At 37.7% G+C, this 19,188-nt stretch overlaps 1 non-coding gene across 1 annotated transcript; it reads left to right on the forward strand.

The window, feature by feature from the left end:
• The first annotated feature begins 18,873 nt into the window (after positions 1-18,873).
• On the forward strand, positions 18,874-18,975 carry LOC141570980 (U6 spliceosomal RNA). The gene has a single exon (XR_012495405.1). It is a non-coding gene; the product is annotated as a U6 spliceosomal RNA (small nuclear RNA).
• Positions 18,976-19,188: the final 213 nt, after the last annotated feature.

Below are 19,188 nucleotides of genomic sequence, written 5' to 3' on the forward strand. Positions count from 1 at the left end.
ACACTTTGAGGAAAAGCTGAGCAGAGGCAAGAGAATGTGGGAAATTCTGAGACAGCAGAGAGCAATTCACAGCAGTGTGGCTTTAAGATTTATCTGGAACCACAGAGGCCTCCAACTCTGAAAACGAAAACAAGAGGTTTGGACAAAAGAATGAAAACACCATTAAGAAAAAGAGTCCCCAGCGTGCAAAATAGCTCACATATACAGAGGAAGGGGAAGGGACTGGGAAGGGAGAAATCGATTTCCACTGCTGTGCAAAGTACACAAAAAGTCATGGTTTAAGAAACACAGTCTCATTACATTTCATGATTATTGTTTGTTCTTCATTTCCTTGATAAGATCAAACGAAAAACACCTTTACAAAATTCAGTTAGAGAAAGTTGGTTAGGAAAGAAGTAAAGTTGTTTGAGCATGAATCAACAAAGTTGACTGTCTCAACACCTTTCACAGTCTTTGCTATTGCCAGGCACTTGTTAAGCATAAAATGTCATTGTTTACCATAAAAGTTAACAAAAATATGTCGCAGATGAATTATAATCCTTTTACTTGACACAGACACATTATTCTCTGGATGTACTCACCATTCATTGGACCAGTATTTAGTATATCAGTTAAGGAACTACAAAAAAAAAAAAAAAAAAGTACAAACATTTTAATACTCATTTGCCATTTTTCTGATATAGAGCTGAGATCAGGGGCCTCAACACTGGCATTCTTGCTTAAATCATATCCAAAATGCATCACCAATTTTTCTGTCGGAGCAACTTATACACATTTATGAAGCAATCTGAACTCAAATCACTTCTAGATTTCTAGAATCCCCTTCCCACAATATTCATAGTTGTCTCCACCAAATCTAGTCAATGCATTTCCTTTGTAGCAACTCTATGTAAAGTTATTTTCAACTTAGTTTTCATTGAAATAACAAGTTTCTTTTCAACATCATTTTATTGGTTCACGTAAATTTACTTGAATTTTCTAATTACAATAGTGATTACAACTTGCATAAACAGGTTCAGGAGCAAATGTCACCATCTTCATGAGGCCCACAGCTTAGCTGGTGTGGGTAAAAGTGTACAGACCACATTGCAACTGGCATTGAGCCCTAAATTAACCATGTTCTCTGTGGGTGTCTCTCTTCAACATTTAGTACCTGAGTACCAGGTACCGGCTAACACTCTTACCTGGATGATGCCGATCTAATTAACACACTCTCTTACATTTCAGTCAATTCACCACATATGTTTTGGATCCACTATGTGAAGAGGTTTACAATAGAGTCAGCAGGAGGGATTAAAAATAAATGGGGAGGGGAGACATTATTGACCATAAAAGGCCTCAAATATTGTTGTATAAATCATTACCACCACCATTGTAATTTGCTGACATTCATTGCCCCTTTGTGACAGTCATTATGTAAAATACTCTGCGTACATTCTCTCAATCCCCACAACACCTCTTTGAGGTACACACAAATATCATCAACCCTGTCGTACAGAGGTTAACTGGGGCTGAGAGAGCCCCTTCACAAATGACAAAGCCATGATTTGACTCTAAGTAAAAGTTGCTGCCACTTGGCTTCACTGACCTTCATTATTAGCAACCATCAGAAGCCTCAGATCAGTCTGTCTGCTGTTGGACTCTGATAAACCTTTCTTATTTTTTTCCTATTGGCATGGAGAGTTTTTCTTAAGTCATGCTTTCCGCTGGAAGTTACCACTAAAATGAATAAGATCCAAGAACTTGTGAAGTCAGTCAAGAATTCACCGAGTGTCCAGGATTGTGCTAGAAGCCCAAACACTGAATCATTCTCAGGCCCCACAGTTTCAGAGCTCTTGCCCAGTCATTTGGGCCACGATGTGACAATGGATATTCTGCTCAGAAGTCACAGTGACTGCACCTCTTCCCCATCTGCTAGTGGAACCCAAATTTATTACTTGCATTATGCTTAATGGCATATCTTTTCTCAATTACTTTAGAGAACTGGGGAGAATGATGAAAAAAGGGAATAGACAAAGCAAACTGTCTAGTGCTGATTGTGACCTACTCTTAAGACATCATCAATTTAATAGCCAGATTTCTTTAACAATGATGAAAAATGTCATCTGCTGCGTTTATAGTTTTGTAATACATAAGTCATGCATATTCATTGTAAATAACTCCAACAATACAGAAAAGTGTGGGAGATAAAATAAAAGCACTCAAGTCCCCCAACCCACTGTCAAGCACCATTAACATTAATTTGTATAGTATTCATGTTTTATTTATATAACATTAATTTGTATATACTATGCATAAATAATATTATGCAATAAAGTTTTGATAACATATTGACTTCTTTCTCTGTAAATAATTATCTACTCTGATTTTCACCTTTTCAGAGGAACCAGATGTATCCTTATCTGCCACCAGGCAGCATCTCCATGTGGTCTTTCAGGAACTCCCTTGCACATATCCAATGGTAAATTACTGTAGTGCAGATGCAATGATGTCCTTTTACAAACATTTTGGCATTAAGACATAGACTGTCTTGTATATTTTATGCATATATTAGGTTGGTGCAAAAGTAATTGCAGTTTTTGCAATTTTGAACCTTTTAAACCGCAATTACTTTTGCACCAGCACACAACACACGTGTGTGTGTGTGTGTGTGTGTGTGTGTGTGTGTGTGTATAAAATGGTCTCTTTAACACCCTCTATAGAATTGATAAATGTTTAATTAAATTGAATTCCATTGATTTATTGCAGTGAACTGAATTGACTTGAATTAAAGAGAGCCATGTGGGAATTGTTGAGCAGTTGTTAAAACATAGTATCTCTACTCTTGTGGCAATACAGTGCCTTCGGTCTCATGGACTTAATAAAATAAAAACTGACAGTCCTGTAAGAGAGCAAAATCTCCTAAAGTCCCATCCCAGTGAACAATGTACTGTTCTATCCAAAATGTCCAAACATAAATAAATGACACCACCATGACTTTCTCAGTAGCAGAATGAATCAGAGAAAAAGACATTTTTCTTCATTTTTTTGATAGGTATATGTATTATCTTCATACTCAGAATTATCACTCCTTCATACCTTAATCTATTCTTGAAATCCTATCCCTTCCAGAAATAGAACTACAGCTAATAATACGTTAAATACTGACATCTACTCTTAGGAGAAGTCAGGAAATCTGGAATTACATAGTCCAGTTGTGAAGCCTGTTATGACTTCTCACTGATGGACCACTGGACGTCACTGGATAGGAAGATGCTCTCGAATCGGGCTCTTGGGGAGAGTAGCAAGAGGACGTCATCACTCCCTCTGAAACAAAGAATCTCCTCTGCCTGATAACTGCCACTAATAATCCTTAGGTGTCATTCTTTATCCAAGCAGAAGATTTTGGAACTTTTTTTTACTACTTTTCACTGTTGTTTTTTTTTAATACATGAGTTTTTTTTAATACATGTCATGATCAAGCTACTGAAATGTGTCCTACAAAGGGACCTATCTTGAAAAAAAAACTCTGATAATCTTCAGAAAGAAGCAAGTATCCAACATGGCAGGGGAAGGAGAGGTGTATCCCATCTGAAACGAAATTTCACTAAATGGAATGGGGCCTGGAAGCAAAGAAAGATAGAGAGCCCTTTCACCTATAGAATCAAGATAAACAAAAGCAGTAGTGGAGGAAACGTAAAGTCTATGGCTGGTAACTGGCCACCATCTGGCTTCCATAAATCCCTCGGAAGTGGAGAAAGCATTTCAGGTGCTAAATGGGACAATGGTTACTGCCCATATGTTGAAAGCAGTGCATTTACAAATAGCCATACCCTCAAATACAATTATTAGCAAATGGCAGTAGCAACAGCTATTGTTTTTCAGTAGTCATTCTCCCCTTATTTAATAACAAAATCCTGATTTTGAGTACATCAATGAACCCAGATACAGGACTGGACTTTTCAGCCTCCCTTGCAGTTAGTTATTACTATGTGACAAAATTCAGACCAATGATACAAAACCAAAATGGTGTATAGTATTTACAAAAAGTTTTCATACAAAGCTGAGAGTGAGCTTTTTTTCTGTCTTTCCTCATCCTGCTGTACAAAATATAAAAACGTAGACCCCTGCTAGGGAAGGTGGAGCAGAGAACCAGAAGGAACCATGCCAGTCCTTGGTTCACTATCTTCAGATTTATTTAACTTAAAAGAGAATTAAACTTTTATATTGTTTTAACACTGTTATCTGAGGACTAACTATTGTTTGCAGCTGAAGGTAATCCTGACTAATACAGATTGAAAATACATACAGGTTTATATAATACTCAAGACTCTGGTACCAGGAAAGCAGCCAAGGTTGTTTACTCAGGCTAATGGAAATGACCTCAACTCAACGTAAGTGTCCTAGTCATCAAAAAGGTAAGGGGTGGCAATGGACAAGGGGTGCCAAGCCCCGAGGACAGGAAGACAATCACTGTACTCGCCCCTCTACTGGGCCTGAACACAGCCTCATCAAACTGCTCAATTCAGTGAAGATTTAGGCCACCACTATCAATTCTTTGAACTGGACATACAAGGTCTGACAATTAAGTTCGCGAACTTGTTACAACAATGTTGCTAACCTTTTTTGATATCAGAGGGATTATTAATTATGAATTTGTACCAACCTTTTTTGATATCAGAGGGATTATTCATTATGAATTTGTACCAACTAGACAAACACTTCACCAAGTTTACTACTTGGGAGTGCTGAAAAAGCTGCATGAAAAAGTTAGACAACCTGAACTTTTCGCCAACAATTCATGGCTGTTGCATCACAACAATGCACCAGCTCACACGGCACTGTCTGTGAGGGAGTTTTTAGCCAGTAAACAAATCACTGTATTGGAACACCCTCCCTACTCACCTGATCTGGCCCCCAATGACTTCTTCCTTTACCCAAAGATAAAGGAAATATTGAAAGGAAGACATTTTGATGACATTCAGCACATCAAGAGTAATGCAACAACATCTCTGACTGCCATTCCAGGAAGAGTTCCAAAATTGCTTTGAAGGGTGGACTAGGCACTGGCATCGGTGCATAGCTTCCCAAGGGGAGTCCTTCAAAGGTGACTGTAGTGATATTCAGCAGTGAGGTGTGTAGCACTTATTCTAGGATGAGTTTGTGAACTTAATTGTAAGCTGAGAGAGACATGTTATACAAAGGCTCTACGGCAGTGTTTCTCAACTTTTTATTTCATGCCACTTTGGGTAAACAAAAAACTTCAAGCCCTCGCCCTTGAGGTAATGATACATCCTGAAGAATTAGTACCCAGCCATCCCCCTGAACCTCGAGAATAACCAGAACAGAGCTCCCATCAGCTGTCCAGGTGCTGCCAAAGGTACTCATTAGAGGGCTTTGCTCTTTGCGTATAAAACAGTTCTCAACTGTGTTTTCTGCCTCAAGAAACAGAATAGATGATATTCACAATGTAAAACATCCATAGGCATGCCCATAGTGAGAAGAAATTCCCTGCTTGCTAACTGTAACTCCATTATTTCAGTCCCACTCAAGAATGCATGTAGGAATTGGGATGAGAATGACATTATTGCAAACCTTGTCATGATATGGCAAGTTTGAATTTGCTTTCATATATAAAGATATTAAATTAGATCAAATATTTATGAATAACTAGTCTTAAAGAGTATTTGTAACAACTCTCATGAAAACATGTCACGACATCTCCAAGAAAGTCATTCATTTATAAAACTCTATCCTTGCTCTTATACTGAAGACTCCAGACTCTTCTCGATGATTTCCAAACCAGAGAGAGGCTTCCAATGTAGAAAACCATTCACCAGGTAAATAGCTGAGCAGGCTTCCCCATGCAAATGAGTTCTGAATAAAAATCTCTTTAATGATAATAATGAGGAACCTGATCAGAGCCAATTATTTCAAGCTTCATAATTTGTATATTAACTAAACATCCTCATAATTAAACAAGTTAGCCTAGGGAAATACCATTCGTTAAAGACTCGAACGTATTTTCCTTTTGAATTTTCGACTCTAAAATATGCCTGTGAATAAGAACTGAACTTGTCTAAGTAACAGGCAGCTGAAAGGAGAGACCTGAAGCAAATCTTGGGTATTATTATTATTATTATTATTATTTAACCAGAAATCTGGAGGTAGGCTGTCCAGAGCAGATCCTGTGGCTCCAGGCAGCTAACAGGGATCTAGGCTCTTTTATATTTCTGCTCAGCAAGGTGAGCTCATCTCATTAGGGTCCCAAGATGGCTCCTCCACTCCAACTTCATTTCCAGTAGGAAGGGGAAGGCAAAGGGCAACCACTAGCTGAGTGAGTCAGTTTCCTTTCTAAAGAGCTCTACCTAGCAACTTCCACTTACATATCGGTGACCCAAACTGTCACATAGTCACAGTCAGCTTCAAAGTGTAGTAAGGTGGTGAGTGGTAAGGGTCGTGACCAGGAGGTGGGGGATTGGGAAGGAGGGTGATGAGAAAATGTTTGAGCAGGGCAAAAATTTCCCCAAAAAAACGTTAGGGTTCTATTAGGAAGGAAGGTGGGGAAAATCGAAATTGGATAAGCAGCAAGCATTGTCAGTTATCTCCTAGCACTCAGAAGGGTAAAGAAAGATCATCCTCTTAAAAAAAAAAAAAAAAAAATTAAAATTAAAAACAAAATCCATGTTTGGGTCTACCAACAGAAGTCATCAAAATCTTGCTTGGAAGACAACCCATAACATTGTGATACATGCTTGTCTCGCTTTGGAACTGGAGCAAAGAGTTGGGATCTATGTCTTTATAGAAATTCCCATGGAACCAGAGAAGATAAACCTAAAAAAAGTCAAGCTGCCTTTACCAATGTAACAAATGTGAGGCATGTTGTATTTCTTTTAGTAAAAGATGAAACAAGACTGAAATGTAATTCTTACTGTATTAAACCTTTCCTTGTTTTTGGTTTGTCCCTAAAGCATCCTTGTTTTTATTTAAACTTCTGTTTTCTCCTTTTTATGATTAAAAACAAGATTCTGAAAAGATGCCATTATCATGTTTTTGTTATACGTGTTTCTCACCTAGAATGTTCTGATCAGTTGGGCCCTTCTTTATAAGTCAAACTGTGCAGGTGTTTATTTGTCAGTAATGGAAACCCAACTTGACATCTGACATCTGACAATCAGGCTCTGTCTTTTCTGCTTTACACATCAATAACAACTGGAACCGTTCTGGAATTAGCGCTTTGCTGTCAGTTTTGTTAATGATGTTTGAGGCAGAGAGGAGCACAATCTACTCTTCTGGGAATATGATATATTGACTCTGCAGAGCTGACAATAATAAAATGTTGGTTTAATGCCAAATTTACCTTTCAGATATGTCATAAGTTCTAAATATCTGAAAAAAGAATTAGAGCTTAACTCTATGTTAGCAACTTATGAAAAAGCTAAATTTAAAAGTTGGTTTAAGAAGAGATTTTTAAAAATTAGTATTAATCATCAGAAATTCTCCATTCCAGGTGACATACAGAAGTGAACACTGGAAATACTGTGTTGTCTTATAATACTTTCCCATCCAAAGTAAAAATGATAATTGACTAATATTTACAATGACCCCTGAAATAAGCCTAGATAAAGATTATACATTCTTTCCTATAAGAAATGATACATCTCCTCACAATCTGTGGGTTTTATGCTATACTTTGCCAGATTAAAGCAGCATATAATAATGGCTTGTTTTCTTATCCCTAGAACATAGATCTAAGAATTAGAATTTAGCCTCGAGCTTTCTTGTTAGAATTTCTAACAGCTGATTTGCCAGTGGAACAAGTCAGGACATACTATGGTATTCCTTGTATCTTTCTTCAAAGCACGCTGAAGACGTCCAAAAGGCACAAATGTGATTAAAGCACACACACCAGCTCTGGAAAGACTATACCAGCACCTTATGTTCTTAAACTTCTATGCTATCTGGCCACTGAAATAAACGCACTCCTAATCTTTTCCTCTTTATCAAATAGATCTAATAAATCTACGATGTAAACTACGTAAGTGGATCAAGAACATATTCAAATTTCATTTAGAGGACAGTTTGACATGCTAAAAGTATCACTTTCATGAAAACATGGTAAAAGGCATATCAACCACAATTTTTAAAGATTAGAACAATGGCACAATCATAAGGACCTTGTCAACCTTTACACATGCAGCAATGATGACTACTTTTCCCCATGCATTTTTGAAATTATTTTTAATTGTGATGAAATACACGTAACATTAATCAGCATTTTAACCATTATTAAATGTACAGTTCAGTGGTATTAAGCACATTCACATTGTTTTTCCAGCCATCACCACTATTCATCTCCAATTTCTTCCCCACCTGAAACTCTATACCCAATAAACAATAGCTCCTAGTTTTCCTGTCCTCTCCAGACCCTTGCAAATGCCATTCTACTTTCAGTTGATTTTCTGACTATCCATTATTGGTAATGTAAGTGGGGTAAAATCCACCCCCATCATTGTATTATCATCAGTCTCTCCTTTTATGTCTGTTAATATTTGTTTTATTTATTTAGGTGCTACTGCATTGAGTGTGTAGATGTTTATATGTGTTGTATACTCTTGTTGGATTGATCCCTTTAACATTATGTAATGCACTTTTTTATCTCTTGTTATAGTCTTTGTTTTAAAGACTATTGTATCTGATATAAATATTGCTACCCCAGTTTTGTTTTCATTGCCATATGTATGAAATATCTTTTCTCACCCCTTCACTTTCAATCTGTGTGTGTCTTTCAGTTTGAAGTGAGTCTCTTGTAGGCAGCATATAGATAAGTCTTGGGTCTTTTTAATCCATTCTGCCATCCTGTGTCTTTAGATTGGAGCATCTAGTCAATTTACATTTAAAGTAATTATTGATAGATATGTAGCTATTGACATTTTATTAATTGTTTTCTAGTTGTTTTTGTAGTACTTCTGTTCCTTTCTTCTTCTCTTGCTCTCTTCTCTTGTACATTAATGCCATTCTTTAATGATTTGTTTGGATTCCTTTCTTTCTCTTTTTTTAAATGTATCTGTCATGAGTTTTTGGTTTGTGGTTACCATCTGATTCATATATAACAAGCTATGTTTATAGCAGTTTATTTTAAGTTGATGGCCAATTTAGTTTGAATGCATTCTAAAACCACTACATTTTTTTACTCACACCCCCCTGCACCCCAGTTTATGTTTTTGATGTCATATTTTACATCTTTTGTGCATGTGTATCCCTTAATTTATTATTGTAGTTACATATGATCTTACTATTTTTGTCTTTTAACTTTATCCTAATTTTATAATTGGTTGATCCACTACTGTTACTAAATATGTGCCTTTATCAGTCAGATTTTTTCCTTCCCATTTTTTCATATTTTCAGTATTGACCTTTTATTTTCCACTTAAAGAAATCCCTTTAACATTTTTCGTAAGTGCTAGTTTAGTGGTGATAAACTCCTTTAGCTTTTGCTTGTCTGGTAAACTCTTTCTCTCCTTCAATTCTGAATTAATACCTTGCAGGGTAGAATATTTTTGGTTGTGGGTTTTGTTGTTGTTGTTGTTGTTGTTTTCTTTCATCACTTTGAGTATGTCATGCCATTCCCTTCTGGGTTGCAAAGCTTCTGCTGAATAATCAGCTGACAGTCTCATGAAGGATCCACTAGCTGTTTTTCTCTTGGTGCTTTTAAGATTCTATCTTTAACTTTTGGCATTTTAATTATAATGCGTTTTGGTATGTGCTTCTTTGGGTTCATCTTGTTTGGGACTCTTTGGGCTTCCTGGACTTGGATGTCTGTTTGCTTCACCAGGTTAGGGAAGATTTCAGGCATTATTTCTTCAAATAGGTTTTCTGTCTCTTTTTCTCTTTCTTCTCTTTTTGGGACACCTATGATGTGATTGTTGATATGCTTGATGTATTCCCAGAACTCCCTTAAACTATCCTCATTTTTTAAAATTCTTTTTTGTTTTTGCTGTTCCCATTGGGTGATTTCATTACCTTGTCTTCCAGATCACAAACTTGTTCTTCTGCCTCATCTAATCTGCTCTCGATTTCCTCTAGTATATTTTTCATTTCAGTTATTGTATTCTTCATTTCTGATTGGTTCTTTTTTATATTTTCTGTCTTTTGGTTGAAGTTCATAGTAAATTCATCTATTCTTCCAAATTCATTAAGAATCTTTATAACCATTGTTTAAACTCTTTATCTGGTAGATTGCTTGTCTTCATTTTGTTTAATTATTTTCTGGGGCTTTGTCCTGTTTTTTCATTTGGAACTTATTCCTCTGTCTCCTCATTTGGGTTGTCTCTCTGTGTTTCTTTTTATTTATTATGTAGACCCACTTCGTCTCCCAGTTTCGAAATAGTGGCCTTTTGTAGAAGATAGCTTGTGGAGCCCAATGACACAATCTTCCCTAGTCACCAGAACCAGGTGATCCACATATGTCCCCCTGTGTGGGTTACGTATACCCTCCTGTTGTAGTTGGGCTGCAATAGCTTTGTGTGGTTGCTGGTGAGGGGGTTGAGTCTCAGGCCACCTGGCTGCACGGACCATCCACAACTACTTTAAACTATCTTGGGCTGGTGTTATGGAGCAGACATCACCTTGGAGGGGCTCTAGCGCTGTCTGCTGAGGCCGCCCATAGGGTGTGTCAGTTGTAGAACTGCTTGGGTGGGTCTCTGGTGTGAGCTGAGACTGGCTGCTACTTGTGCCAGTCTTGGAGCCACTTGGTAGGAGCTATGCTGTGAGCCAAGGCCTGCTGCTGCTTGTGCTGAGCTTGGGGCTGCTTGGGAAATGTTGATGTGAACCTAAGCCAGTGCTGTGTGTGATGGATCTGGAGCTGCTTAGAAAAGGCTTCAGTCAAGGCAAGTGGGTTAGGTGGGGCAGGATGTCAGGGAACGCCAGGATGAGGCAAACAGTATTAGCCAGGTTAATGAAGAATGACAGGTTTGGCACCCACTTGTGCCCCACCAGGCAGGTGGAAGGAGAATACAATGCAAGAAACAAAGAAACAGTGGCACCCACCAGACCTTCTGACCCAGAGAGAATTCCCACCAATCCATGTCCCTCCAGCCCTTGCCCTAAGGTTAGTCAATTTAATTCCTCCCTGTATGATGCAGGCACTTCTTGAACTACTGTCTCTGTGCTGGAGCTGGGAGTGAGTGAGTTTGTGTGCAACCCTTTAAGAACAGCATTTCGGTCTCCCACTGCCCTTCAACTCTCTTGGGCATAATCCCCACTGAATTTCAAAGCCAGATATTATAGGCACTCCTCTTCCTGGGGAGTCTGGTGTAGGGCTCAGGCCTCTTGCTCCTAAAGGAGGAACAGCACAGCTGAGTTATCCCTCCCATTTGTGAATCACCACATCGTGGATGTGGTAACTCACCAGACCTAAGCCCTGCCCCTCCTACCTAGCTCTGCGTGGCTTCTTCTTTACATCCTGAGTTATAGAAATTCTGTTCAGCTAGTCTTCAGGTGGCTCTCAGCAATGGTTGTCCTATATTTAGTTGTAATTTTGATGTGATTGTGGGAGGAAATGAGTTCAGAATTTACCTACTCTGCCATTTTGACCCAGCCTCTCTGTTCTATTTTCTGTCTCTATAACTCTGACTACTCTAAGAACCTCATATAAGCAGAATCATACAGTATTTTGTCCTTTTGTGACTGGGTATTTCACTTAATATAACATCATCAAAGTTCATCCATGCCATAGCATGTGTTAGGATTTTCTTCCTTTCTAAGGCTGAATAATATTTCATTGTACATATATGCCACGTTTTTTAAATTCATTATCCATCTATGGACACTTGGGTTACTTCCAACATTGGCTATTATAAATAATGCTGCTATGGGCATGGATACACAAATATCTCTTGAGTCCTTGTTTTTAATTCTTTTGTTTCCCATGTATTTTTAAATAGTAAGGCTGAGTACTAGTGTTCATTTGATATGTGGGGGGGAAAGCATGTCAGAAATATTCAAGAAAAAAACCTTCAATGTAGTGGGTAGCAGAGCAAGAGCAGAAGACAGTAGAAAGAATAGACTCATCTCAGTGAATTTCTAGCTTGGTGATCTTATGAGAGTCATTTGTTTCCTCATCTGTAAAATAAAAACCTCTCATTTTATGAATTTTAAGTCTCCAATATAGTTCTATAATTCTATGGTTTAAAGGCTCTAATCAACTCAGGATTTCTCTTCAACGAAGCTTATACGATAGTTCATGATACTCCAGGGACTGATCCATAGTTTGGGGAATTTTTGTTTTGAAGTTCACTTTTTAAGCTCTGAAATGTCTTCTATTTGTAGAGAAGGGAAAACTAACAAGACATTCATTAGAAAACAACTTGTATTTTTCAAAAAGAATAGTTAATAGATAAATGAGTGTACCAATGCATAATATTTGTAGGTTATATTCTTTGGGAAAACAGAAACATATTCACTTGTAAGATCACTGTGTTATGAAAATTGGAAGTATAATATAGTGTTATTTTTCAAAATTGTCCACTGGTGTTCTGTTCTTAAAATATAGTTGAACTAAAAGCATATCAACAAGTATGTTATCCATGTGAGGTTTTTCCAATTACATTTTACTCAGTGTTTTCTGTGTGTGTACACATGCATGCACAAGAGTGATGTTTTCCTCTAAATTGTTCCGTGAATATCTTCAACTCTTCCCCACAGTTTGGTTCACATCTGAGAGTCGCATTACCAAGTTTGGATGACTGCTTGTTTCAAATAAGCTATATAATTGCAAACTTTCCACTTCATTTTCTGTGGAGTAAACACAGAGTTAGTGTTAAAGCCCTGGTTTTGTAATACTACCAAGCCCACTCTCGCATCCTGGCACAGAGGCCACTGATCCCTTGCCTCCGGGGTCTGGCAGAGGATCAAGATGGCAGAATAGATTGACAGTGGTAAAGCAAATTCGTGCAGCTGCTTTTCTCAGGGTTGGGGATGTGGCATATTGCTCTGCTGTAAGCCTTTCCATTCTGTGATTGGTTGGTGCCCTCACAGCAGTCATGTAGGAAGCATCTGATTGGAGCAGTAAGTTAACCTGTATGCTGGGTATTTTATTTCTGATCTACATGCATAATTCTGTCTCACCCTCCACTTCCATTCCTGTGAAACTCAAGGATGCAGATAGCTTGCCTACATGCCCAGACTTGAACCACTTCCTGGTGATGTCATCTTATCTGTGTGTCTCAGTTTCTTTATCTGTAAAATAGGCATTACAAGAGTACTAGCCCCAATGATAAAATGAACATTAAAATTCATTGATTTTCTAAAAAAAAAAAAAAAAAAAAAGAGTACTACCCCTTAGGAGCTTTGTGAGTATTTAATGAATTAATAGAGTCCAGATGCTAAGATCTCTGCCTGGCACATGGTGAGCTCTGGGCACATGTAAATGAGTATTGTTGCTCCCACCATGGCCCTGGCCCCTGATTACCCCCGCTCCCCAGTTTGTCCCACTGCCTTGATTTTATACGGAACCCACATGTGAGTTCTGACTCTGGGCCTCTTTTGTGACTCTAAGCTCTTGCAGCTTGCCTAATGCTTTTGGGGACTTATGCCAGAGTCTGACCAGTTTCCAAACCTTACTTATCACATTCTCCCAGGCTTCTCTCCTGCCTCCATGACCAGCTGCCCCATGCAGTTCCAACATTAACAATATTCAAGGTTTGGTCTTGATGAAAAGCTCTCTTTTTACAGCCTGACCTGAGGGGAGACTGGCAGTGGTACATGTGGCTTGGATATTGTCTGCTGGATAACCTTCCAATCTGATTTTAAAAATTAAAAAAACACAAAAAAACGAGAATGCTAGAGCACTGTACAAGCCCCTGTGCTTCTCTCCTCCCAGATCCTGCTCTGTAATGAGTGTGGGGTTGAAGCCATGTCTCTTGTCCTGAATCATACAGGATGTCAGTAACAGCCAGAAATCAGGGCCAGCTCTCGGCTTTCCCATGGTTATATTCAACCCACTCAAATATAATGCCAAAAAATAAAAAAATAAAAAAAGACACCACAGACATTTCATCAACCTGTCTCTTCTGTCAAATTGCGTTATTCTCAAATTGTGTAAGCCTTATGTAAACAATATCGCTTCACACATGGGGTTCCATAAGTACATTTTCTGCGTGTTTCTCACACAGCAGGTTTTCTATGGATGGGTGTATAAAAAGTGCCAAGATTTCAAACTTAAGAAAACACTTAAAGGGCAGCCGTCCAGCAGTATAACAGTCATTTTTTGCCCCAAGGCACATGAGTGTAAGTTCTTTGCAGCTGGGCTGTCATAGGTGGTACTCATTACCAAGTGCTTCGAGCCACATAGGTTCCCTCTTCTGCTGATTCACCGAGACCTAATGGCTGACAGATTTGTCTGACTTTTGAGGCGCATTATTTTATGCTTTCTTGCTGCATTTTTCTTCTTTCTTTTTCTCCTCTCTTCATCACTCTTCTGCTCCCTTAATCTCTCATTCACCACCGAGAATAACCATCATCTCTTACCTTTCCATCCCCTCCCTCCATTCCCTTCCTCTCTCTTAAATGACCTATAATACTCCAAGTTTGCACATGTTTATTTGAAGTTATTATGTCTAGGGAAGCAGTCCTTTTTAAAACTCCCTTCAAACACCCAATTTCATTACATAAAAATTGTCGTCCTATCTATCTAATGTGTATGTATGAGGTTGCTGAATTTTTATTGTATTTTGTGCAAAAGATGGAGTTTCCTCCTACTAGTTACTGGCTACAAGTCATTAAATTAGCTTTCACTATAATAAAATGAAAACATTTAATTGATTGTTAAATAATTTAGAGCAGGTTCACTAAGGTATATTGCCACAATTCACTATGTTACCATAAAATAAAGATGCTAAAACCCTGACAAAGAACAGCTTTGGAAGTCAGAAAACAGGTATTAAAATTTGTGTATATTATGCTGATTAAGACATTATGTTAAAAAATTAACTTTCCTGATTCCAATCCCTTCTCTACCCAATCCATCTAAGCTACAGTTGCCAGCTTAATCGTTCAGAAACACTAGTTTATAAGCATTACGTTCCTTTTGGAAATCTTCTGTGGCTTACCATAATTTAGGGCATCAGTTCTCAGTGAGCATCAGAATTACCTGGAAGGCTTGTTAAAACCCATTGCTAGGCCCCACCCCAAAGGTTCAGATCTGGTAGGGGGTTGAGGGTGGGGCATAAGGCTTTACATATATAAACAGTTCTGGGATGAAGCTGAAACAACTTGTCTAGAGATGAAGCTTTGGGAACTGCTGATATTAAGACTCAGATTTTAGAATGATTGTCAGAATAATGTGGCCTTTATTTACTTCTTCAAATGGACATCCACGAGTCCCCTTCACAGGAACTTGCTATTTTAGTGAACTTTTCTATTTGCTATTCTGAAAAATTGAGGCTCCATCTGTCCTGAAATGGTTTCTCTTGCTTAAAACATGCCTACCTTTTCTATAGAACAAGTCCACCACTTCCATGAAATCTCCAGGTCCCACAGGATTTAAGGATTTCTTCCATCTCTGATTATAGTAAGCAGTGTTTTTTTTTTTCTCTGCTGTGTATTTGCCCATTGTATAGACTACCTTGCATTATTAATTATCTATCTGTAAATGTGATCAAATAAAGTAGTTTGCTGTGTGATAAAACCAGTAAGTCTGAAGATCTCAGACTAGGTTTATATAACAAAACCAGAATTACCTGCTTTTTAACGTTTAATGTTTTTAAAAATAACTATGCTAATGGTCAATCACCAAGCAGCCTACAGATTGCATCCGCCATCTTCCTGGTAGAAGTAAATAGGACGTGGTGATCCCACAAAGCTCTCTGCCATGTACTAGACAAAGATCTTTTACCAATCTGTCAATATGCAGCCGTGATTATTTTCTCATGCTTTTTCTTCACATGACTAAGTAATAAAACTGATTTCCATAAGCCATAGACAAATCCATCACATTGTGCTTTTGATGGGTAGGTTAGTTCAGCTTCATGTCCCAGTTTTGCTGTGTTTGTAAGTCCAGAGGTGGATTTGCTGTGAAGATAATGAAGCTTAATCTTCAGGCTCATCCTTTGCTTGATGGAATAGCTTACACGTCTTGGTGAGCAATTTTAATATTGAGTTCATGTGGTCATCTACTTCTGCAAATTTTGCAAAAGTAAAATATTTTTTAAATATTTTTCTTAAAGAGAGACAACCCCCCGCCACCCACCAATTATATAAGCATCAAACCCCATCAACCTGGGTCTGGAGATGGTCCATGTTTATAGATCTAAAATAAGAAAGGCAACCAAATCAGAAGCAAAATTAAGGCCCTCAAAAATAAATGATCACTCCATCCTCCAAGTCTCTGCTTTGAACCCATAAATATAACTCTAGAACTATTTAATCAAATGAAGACACATGTTTTGCTATTTGAAAATTGGCAGCCGTCTTATTCATTTGTGAAAATGAACTATTTTAATTTGTATTCTCATTGATTTTATGTGATCATATATAAATGACCTTACTTGAAATAGAGGCAATTACAATTTTAATAGCAGTTATCTTTGTTAATCAATGTGGATCCTAGGGAAGTAAAAATCATACTTTTATGAGCAGTTTGAAGAACTGAAAAGCTTGAGCCACACAAAGCATGGCAAGTTTGCTTAATAAGGATATGTAGAGGAGTGGTGTTTCACTACCAATGATAACACATTACTCAATTCTTTGCTGCCACAAAGTACCTTAGGTAGAAGGTCTGGAAAGATCTGAAAGGCACACATTAGAAGAGTTAAAATTAGGCCTTTTAAGTTTATGGTCAGAGAAGATAATTTACAGATACTGGAATATGCCCAGTCCTTACACAAATTTGTTTCATAAACAAAAAGCAGTGTTTGCTTTCAAAGCAATTCATTGTGAGCAATTTGTCACCACAAACAGCTTCTGGCACTTGACCAATTCTTTTCAGAGACTTGCTTTAAAACAAGTGGCCATTAAAGTCTTACAATATCACAAAAGAACATGTTCACTATGATTCATTCTTAAAGCAAAATCTTCTTAAATTGCTGTATTCATTGAGAGATTACTAAACATCATTTCATAAACAAAGTCATAAGCAGCATATCACAATTTAGATTTCTCGTCACTTTCATCATATACATTTTTGGTTTGCCATCTATAAAATCCTAACTGTTTTGTTAAAACAGTAAATAATTTCTAAAAACAAAGATTTTCATTGTTGATCTTAATTTCTTGAAGAAATGAAGGGAATGAAGTGAAATTTACATTACCTGGTGCATTAAAAACTGGCTTACATTTTTAAAGCCAAGAAACATAAAATATTACAGTTTGGGTCATAAAAAGTGTTCAGTAAACCTCACTGTAGTTTAAATTAAATGGGCACTATTAAATAATTACTATGTGCACAATCAGTGGCACAGAGGAATTGCCCCATGGATGCATTTCCATGAATGATGGACATATAAATTACCAACAGCAAAATTAAGTTAAAATTTTGAGGTGTTGGCCATATGCAACAGAAAGTCTCTAATATGTTTATAATTGTAAGATGACCATTCATTCACAATGCACTTAAATTAAAAATTTCTGACACATCACCGGAAACTACTTGAGTCTGCATGACAAAACTTACTGAACAACTCTTACCTACCACACATTTCCTAGTCACCTTCCTAAGAGCCCATCCCCTTCTCCTTTGTCTAGTCATTTCTGCACAACTTACTATCCCTTTGTTAAAATGGTGTAGAGGCCTTCAGATCTACTTCTTTGGGTTTTTACTTCTTTTCTGTGAAGCCCCCATGCACATAAAAATGTTAATCAAATTTATATGCCTTTTCTCCTGTTGATCTGTCTTTGTTAGTTTAATTCACAGGCCCCATTTAAAGAATCTAAGAAAGTAGCAGAAAAGTTGTTCCTCCCCTACACTGCTTTGGGGATGAGCTTGGAAAGGGGTTAATGACAGGGAACACTTTTAGAGATTGTTCGTTTAGTGCTTTAAACCTGTACCAATTAGGAGAACAAAAAAAATATGTATTTGTTTCTCAGCCACTACAGCATTATTTACTATTTGCTATGAAATTTCCTCCCACATTGGAGTGGGACTTCAGCTGAATGTATGAACTTCACGTTCAAGCAGGTTGAGACCAGGGTCCAGTAACTAGCAAAAATGGTAATAATTGAATAGAACTCACCTCTGAATTTAGAACACAGGCTGCTGTCTTTCGACTATTTTAGACTTCCTGCTGGCTGAGAGCATCGCGTGGTCTAGAGGTATTGATTATAGCCAGGAATAAATCAGAGACTTCTGTGCCTGCTTGTGTGATGAGAAATTAGATGTTACACTCTTGACAGCTTGGCCTGAGCCCGAGGTCTGTGCCCAAACAATATGAATTTATAAACAGAAGTGAGAAAGCACCCTGCCAGCATGGCCACAGTCATGGAAAGCACTAAGCCAAAGCAGTGGCTCGGTCCCAAAATTGCAGCATTAGCATCATCTGGTCACATCTAATCCAGACCCACTGAATCAGAAACTCAGGGGGATGGGGCCCAGGAATCAGTTTTTAATAAGCCCTCCAGGTAATTCTAACACAAGCTATTTATTGAGATAAACACTCTTCCCATGAGTACTGACCACTTCCTTTGTACCAGGCACATTTCTAAGCCTATTAACCATTTAATCTTCATATCAACGCTATGTGGTGGATATCATTTTTATCCCATTTTGCTGATGTCTAAAGTGAGGCTCAGAGCACAATTTTGCACCATTTAACAAAATTGAAACCAGTCAAGAGCATGGTACTGTGCTGTGTTGAGTACTTGGACACAATATGAATTGAAAACACATATAACTCATGTTTGCTTTGGCAGCACATATACTAAAGTTGGAATGATACAGAGAAGATTAGCATGGCCCCTGAGCAAGATGACACACAAATTTGTGAAGTGTTCTGTATTTTTATGGAGTATTATTTGGCTATAAAGAAGACTTAAATCTTACCATTTGCAATGATGTGGACGGACCTAGAGAACAATATGCTAAGTGAAAGAAGTCAGTTGGAGAAAGACAAATATCATATGATCTCACTTGTATGTATAATCTAAAGAGCTGAATAAATGAGCAAAGTAAACAGACAGTTTCAGAGATATAGAGGAAAAACTGATGGTTGCTAG

The sequence above is a fragment of the Rhinolophus sinicus genome, linkage group LG03 (genome assembly GCF_036562045.2).
Source record: "Rhinolophus sinicus isolate RSC01 linkage group LG03, ASM3656204v1, whole genome shotgun sequence".
Taxonomy (NCBI): Eukaryota; Metazoa; Chordata; class Mammalia; order Chiroptera; family Rhinolophidae; genus Rhinolophus; species Rhinolophus sinicus.